The sequence below is a fragment of the Macrobrachium rosenbergii genome, chromosome 48 (genome assembly GCF_040412425.1).
Source record: "Macrobrachium rosenbergii isolate ZJJX-2024 chromosome 48, ASM4041242v1, whole genome shotgun sequence".
NCBI lineage: Eukaryota > Metazoa > Arthropoda > Malacostraca > Decapoda > Palaemonidae > Macrobrachium > Macrobrachium rosenbergii.
This window is the reverse complement of record NC_089788.1, coordinates 23,032,195-23,040,011: the sequence shown is the minus strand read 5'-3', so window position 1 is coordinate 23,040,011 and position 7,817 is coordinate 23,032,195. Positions and strand designations below refer to the sequence as shown.

Sequence of the window (7,817 nt, the reverse complement as noted above, 5' to 3'; positions counted from 1 at the left end):
TAATTATCATTATGATAATTATTCCACTACAACTGGTATTCCTGTGAAAACAAGACATATACTTTGAACCTTCTATTAAAATCAACTATATAGTGGAAAAACTACTATACCAAAAGAATTATATACAGTATTATGTGCTACTCATATATAAAAACATATTATATATATATATATATATATATATATATATATATATATATATATATATACATACATATATATATACATACATACATACATATATACATACATATCAACAAAATAAATTGAAACACTACGTAAAAGAAAAAGCAAATAAAAAATGTAAACAATGCTTAACATGGTTTACTTTATATAACTTCCGGGATGATTGTTCCGCAGTTTCGGAATATCCCAAAATATAGCGCACGCTCTACTTCCAGAGCAACTCTAAAAGCGATGACTAAAGTTCTCCATTGACATAAAACTTGAGATTCAGATCCGAACGTTATATATCCCCATCGATGGTTTGAATCATAATTGCCCTTGTTACTAGGAGGAAAGCATCGCATGGAGCAATTACGTCATTTACCACCAAAACAACAACTACCCGAAATAGGCGCTGTGACCTCGTAGTTTGTCAAGAGCCTGAAAAATCCTGTAGTTTTCTGGCTTCTGGCCGTAGTGGTGATTGGTTCTAGTGTTTGTTCGCGTGGAATTATTGCAGGGCCGAAACAGTAACGAGAACTGTTACGATTGGTTCCTTGTGCCTGATTGTAAGTCGTTGATGATAGCTTTTATAAAGTTTTGGCCCGTATTTCATCTGAAAGGGCCAAACGATTACGGAGAAACGTTCGTAAGTAAACCTGAAAAGAAAAATAAATAGGTTATGAAAATATAATACATGTGGTGCATATAGTGCATAGGCCTAGTGTGCGTTATATGGTCCTGAGCTAAAGAAGAATTGATGCGTTGATATGAGATTATGGCCTCCCGTTTCCTCCGTCTTTATTCTACGGAAACAGGAAAAGAATCCCATAGCTCAGGCTAGAACAAATGATATACACAAAACTCGACTACCAAGGTTTAAAACTCTCACGAAAGACATCTAATGGCGATCATAACCTTTACGCGTTATATACAGTAGTCCTTATCGTCTGGTGTTCGCGTGAGAAAACGGTTGGAATTCCGTTTAGAAGGACAGCCTCAGAGAGAGTTCGCAAATTGTGTAAACTTTCTGTAAAAGTTTCAATAGGAAAGTTAATCCGTGACATTTTCTATTTCTGGGAAATATTCCCGTTGTTTGTCATTGTGTTCAGTTTTTTTAGAATAATAGGTCTGTCGTGTAGCAGCCTCATGTCTGTATCTAGACTGACTTATGGAAACAAGGATAAATGTAGGCTATATAGGACTGAAAAAGCTAGGCCTAAACTGCAGGGAGGGAGATGTTGGGGAAAACGTAAGTAGGAAGAAATTTTCAAAAGAAACCCATGTCATGCTAAATTGAAGAAACATGAATCCCCAAAGGCAGTATGGGGAGAATAGAGATACAGTTAAACAATCTCATGAGTGGATACGATCAAGGCAACTCACTTCTCGTATACATGAAGCTAGGCTATATAGTAGCCTTTTTCCACGGTCCAGTTAGCTTTTGTCCAACGATTGGTTGATAAAAGATCACGAACATTAGTCCGTTGATCAGTAGGCCTACTTTTGTGCTCTTAGATCCTGGAGCTCTTCTCGGAATAACATCTTTGGCCACTACATTACTAGAGGATTGGGGCTTACCAACTAGACCATGGCGACGTTTCCTTTGCTGATGGTGAGTGTTAAATATATGATTGTTGACATTGTGTTGTTTATAGTCATTTGTTCGTGGTGCTTATGGCTTTATGGAAGGTATTCTTAAGAGCACTGCCGGTAAGGCTATTCGTTGATCATTATCATAACTCATTTAACTAGTGATTGTTTATAAATTGTGCATGAATTATCAATACTTTATTTCAATGAACAGTTGCAGACTATTTGCAAATGGTTAAGGGGTTAGGTTAGGATGTTTTAATGGGATGTTCTTTTAAAAGTTTAAGCCATGACTGTCATGTTCAGGCGTTGGTAGACTACTCTGTGTATTTTGGTAAATTGTATTGTGTAGTAACTCTTAAGTTATTTAATGCTCATTTTAACTGTTTTGATTTCATCACTATATTTTATCAAGAAACCATGCATTTATTGGGACAAAGCTTTTAGATTAAAACACTCATATCTTGGTCTGTAGAGCCTCTACTATTACTTCCATTCTGATCCATTAATATCATCATTACAAAACATTAAGATTTTTAAATTATCACCAACCGTAAATTTGTTTTATCATAAAACACCACTTGTTAGGAAAACTTTTGCATTGACCACAAGTTTATTTGGAGATATAATTCGAATAGTTACTATTTTTGAACAATTTTCACATACAAATAAGCAATTGGACCAAATCAAAAACCTAATCACCAGTCTTTCCCAAGTCAGGAATCATATCCATATTGATGGTGTGCTGTAAAGTTTCTGGATATCATTTATAATGTGTACAAAAGCTTTAATTATGCATTTTGCAATGCTGGTTCATTCAGTCAGCCCTTTAATTTAATATGGCATATTTTTACTATAACCCACCATAATCACATTCTGGAGTTGAAAATATACTTTTCCTATTTTTTAATGTGTTCTTCACGTGTTTCAGATTTTCATTTTATTGGCAAATAAGTAGTATCAAGGATACTGGACCCTCATTTATTTTCCTTAAGTATGGAGGATCCCAGTGACAAAGTGGATTTTTTTGGATGGGGGAAATTGCAAAAAAGTGAAATTCCAGGCTGTATTTAACCTAACTCTCATTGCCGGGTCCTAACCTGGCCAGGTGAATTTTTAGCTTGGACTTCTCCACAAACCTAACTGCATCTTTGTAATTGGGACAGTGAGTAGATTTGCAGTAAACCTAACTTAACCCATGGCACTAGTGGATCAGGTCAATTTTTTTAGCCTGGGCACGTCATCCATGAAAAAATAATGACAAAATAATATTGAGGTTAGTAAATGAGAAGGATAAAAATAACTCATCCAGAAATCATGTGTTTATTAAAGAAGTAATTATTATGTAAACATTCATCCATAAACCATGCATTTATTATATATACAGTAAATATTTATATGATATAATTTATCCGAAACCATGCATTTATTACAGTCAATTATTATATCGCAAACATATATATCATTAGGAAGTCATGCATTTATAGCATAATACATTCATAAGAAACCATGCATTTATGAGGGATAAAATATATATTATATATATATATTCATCCAATAATATATGCATTTATTGTACATAAAAATTAATAGTAAACATTCATATAGAAACCATATATTTATTGGGACCGTCAATTATAAACATTATATATATATAAATATATATCATATTATGAGAATTTATATATATATATATATATATGCATATATATATTATTATGGGATATAATATTTAATATATATATTCATCCATATATAACCATATATTTTTGGGATAATATATATATATATCATCCATATACCATATATATATATATATAATTTTATTATATAAATATATATATATATATATATATATTTATTGGGATTCAATTTTATATAAACATTCATCCTAAATATGCATTTATTATACAGTCATATATTCATATACAAACCATGCATTTATTATACATCATATATTATATATATATATGCATTTATTATATATATATATATATTTATATAAATATATATATATATATGCATATATTATATAGTCATATTTGTTTATATATATATATATATTTATATATATATATATATATATATATAAACATTCATATATAAACCATGCATTTATTGGGATATAATAATTTTATATAAATATTCATCCATAAACCATATATTTATATATATATATACATATATCAATTTATAGCATAAACATTCATATATAAATATATATTTATATATATAGTCAATATTTAGCATAAACATATCATCCAGAAACCGTGCATTTATATATATAGTCGATTTTATATATATAAATATATATATATATATATATATATTTATTATATATATATATTTATATATAATTTTATTCATCCTGATATATATATATATATACATATATACAGTATATATATAGTATAAACATTCATCCATATATATATATTTATTGGGACAGTATATTTAGCGTAAACATTCATCCATAACCATATTTATTATATATATCATATATATATAAATATTCATATATAAATATATATATTTATATATACAGTAATATTTATATATAAACATTCATCCATATATATATATTTATATATACAGTCAATTTTTATATAAACATTCATCCATAAATATTGCATTTATATAGGAAATTCAAATTTAGCGTATTCATCCAGAAACCATATATATATATATATACAGTCAATTTTTATAATATATATATTCATATATATATATATATATATATATATATATATTTAGTGTAAACATTTATCCATATATATATATGTATTTATTATGGATATATATTATATATAAACATTCTGTATATATAACCATGCATATTATATATTTATACATATATATTATATAAAGTTCATATATAAACCTATGTATTTATATATATATATATATATTTTTAGCGTATATATATTTATTAAACCTTGCATTTATTAATAGTTTTATAGTTAACCATATCCAGAAACCGTGCCATTTATTGGGACAGTAATTTTAGTGTAAACATTCATTGTAAACCATTGCATTTTGTATTGGGATATAGTAAAATTTATTTATATCCATAAACCATGCATTTATTGGGACAAATTTTTATATGTAAACATTCATCCATAAACCATGCATTTATATATCAATTTTTTTTGAAATTCATTTCAATCTTTTTTATTTTTGACATTCAGTTTTTTGTAAACCCAGGAGTTACAAACATGCTTTTTGCTCATCGACAGGGCATGTTTAACACAAACGTTATTTTAAATTCAGGGACTAACAGTACTTCCGTAAACATTCATACTCTTAAAAACAGATGAAAACACTGATTTTAACCTTATTGCTTTGTCCGAAAAGAAATGCACATATTGGGAAGATTTTAGTGGGTTTTTATACACTATATTTAAACCCACTACTATTTCTTCTTGAGGACATCCAAAAAGGGTAAGCACCCATCATTTTATTTCATAGTAAATTTAATTGATGGCACCAATTGATTTAACTTGGCAAAAACGTTATTTACATCTTGGTTCCTGGACATACACAAATTATGTGTCAACATACCTAAACCATGTTACATTGGGTGGTGGTATTTTTAGTGTGTTACTTAACAATAGATTCATCCAAAATATATATATATATTTATTATATTAACAGTCAATTTATATATATATGTATATGTATATATATATATACATATATGCATTTATTATATATATATATATTTTATATTATATATATATATATATATATATATATATATATGTGTGTGTGTGTGTGTGTGTGTCTGTGTCTGTGTGTATAATATGAAAATTGGTACCCCCATGAAATTTTTCTGGATCCCTTAGTGACCCAGGGAGCTGGGGCCCTTTCTTGGCCTGGTGGCAAACCCCCTGTCATTCTTTATTAACCTTACCTAGGGTATTGAAACTAAAATAGATAGGGTTGGAATCTGTCCTAATGACACATAATCCAACCTGTGGACTGGGTTCTCACCTGACTGGGGAGGTTGCACCCTCCCTGGACCAACATAACATAGCAAAAGTTACCAGGTTTGTAAGTACTAGTGCATGATGTCACTTAAAGTACGACAACATATCTCGCCTTAGGCGGTTTGGCGAGCGAAGCGACCCTAATCACCTGTTTTTTTATTTTTTTATTTTGAGCTATGTTATGTGCTTTTTGAAGAACATAAAATAGATAGATAGATAGAAAGATATAACTTAATGTGATGACACATTTGAATTTCGGTAGGAATAATGGAAAACCAGCTACTGTTACTTCTTGGGGCTTGTGGGGTGAAAAGGCAAGTTGAAAGGCTTGGGGGGCATCTTGGTCTTTGGTGCAGTTGCCCCCCGAGCCTCTAAATGACGCCCCTGAAAGAAACATCAGAAACATTGAAAACTTGCACTATACTATATGGAAATCATATTTTTAATTTCAGAATATGATTATGGTTTACAGTAAAAATTTACTAAGCTTTCATCAAATCTTACCTTAATCAGAATCAGAACTTGATAAAGTAGACTGTCATGGTGACGCTAGAATACACAATTGCCATATCAAAAAGAACTATTAAAAAATTCGCAGTGGGTAGCAGATTTCGTGGGTAAATATCTAGGTACGTAAATCTTTTATATATTTTAGTATAATTGTGGTTTCGAATAATGGCGGGGATATGCATTTCATATAATTCCCTTTAGGAGTAAATATTCTAATGATAAAGTGGTGTTATATCTATCTCTCATCTATTATCTATCTATCTATCTATCTATCTATCTATCTATCTATATATATATATATATATATATATATATATATATATATATATATATATATATATATATATATATATATATTATTTATTTATATACAGTATATGTGTGTGTATGTATGTATATTCATGTGTGTTGTATGTAAAGTTTTACTTGTGCAAATTTAGAGATCGTAAGTCTTCGGAATTTGTTTTTCTTTAAATCGTAAACCCAGGTAGTTACAAACACACAACTCTCTTGCTCGTCTGCAGGGCATTCACGGGGAATTTTTTTTTTTTCTTTTTTACTGTGTAATTTGACAGGGGTTGAAACAACCAGACAGCGCAGGCACTAACGAACAACTATTTGCCATTAGAACATTCTCGAAGAAAAATTGGCCGTGCTCTTTTGTGTTCTTAGTTTTTGTTACTTTGTCTTATTTAGTATTACTTGATTTTAAAGTGCATAGCCTATGGAGTATACCCTATCGTATTATCTTGTATATTAAAAGCTAGCATTACGTTTTACGTTGCTTAGCTTGTGATATCGTACCACCGTTTTTTGTTTCGTGTGTTGCTAATTAAATGTATGTCCCTTACATTATATTTGATAATCGTTTCAGAACATATTTTTGTTTTTATTTCTCACTGACTAGTACGCGGATCATAGTAAGATATCTTGACTTTAGGTCGTCAGTACTGAAATTATTAATCATAACAGTACATCTTTTTAAGTTTTGTCTTGCAATAATTTCTGAGTGCATATACGAGTAGGCCTATGTTTCATGGGGTGGTCTAATAGTTATTTGTGCTATAACTTACACATTTCGTTGTGCAGAATGTAGCCTAATGTTATGTTGCATAACAGAGCATAGGCTGACTCACAGAGTGCTCTAAAATTTGGACTCCGACAGTTTCTTGTTATTTTTCATTATTATCATTAGCTCAAATTGGGCGGAATGTTACGAGAGTGTATACACTAATTTTAGATGAGAAAGCGTGCAGTTTTATGTGGGTCGACTAAAGTCGAACCAATATTTGAAGGCGGATGACAGGAGGTCTCATCAGAATGCTTCGTATATGAATCTCAAAGTTTAGGACATTTTCTCAGCCTCTAGTAAAACTAGTAAAACTGGATGGTATTTTTTCTTTTCTTCTTTTTCTTATTATAAATGGTTCACATCTGACTTTAGATCCCAATATCCATGTAGTATATATATTACATATATATATATATATATATTTATATATATATCCCAATATATATATATATATATATATATATATATATATACTTATATATAATATA

The 7,817-nt window shown here is 29.5% G+C and overlaps 1 long non-coding RNA gene across 1 annotated transcript in view; it reads left to right on the top strand.

The window, feature by feature from the left end:
- Nucleotides 1-589: 589 nt before the first annotated feature.
- LOC136831710 (uncharacterized) overlaps nt 590-7,817 on the top strand; it is a 179,938-nt gene continuing 172,710 nt past the window's right edge. The window contains exon 1 of the long non-coding RNA XR_010850957.1: nt 590-1,780. This is a non-coding gene — a long non-coding RNA (uncharacterized lncRNA). The remainder of the gene's footprint in view (nt 1,781-7,817) is intronic.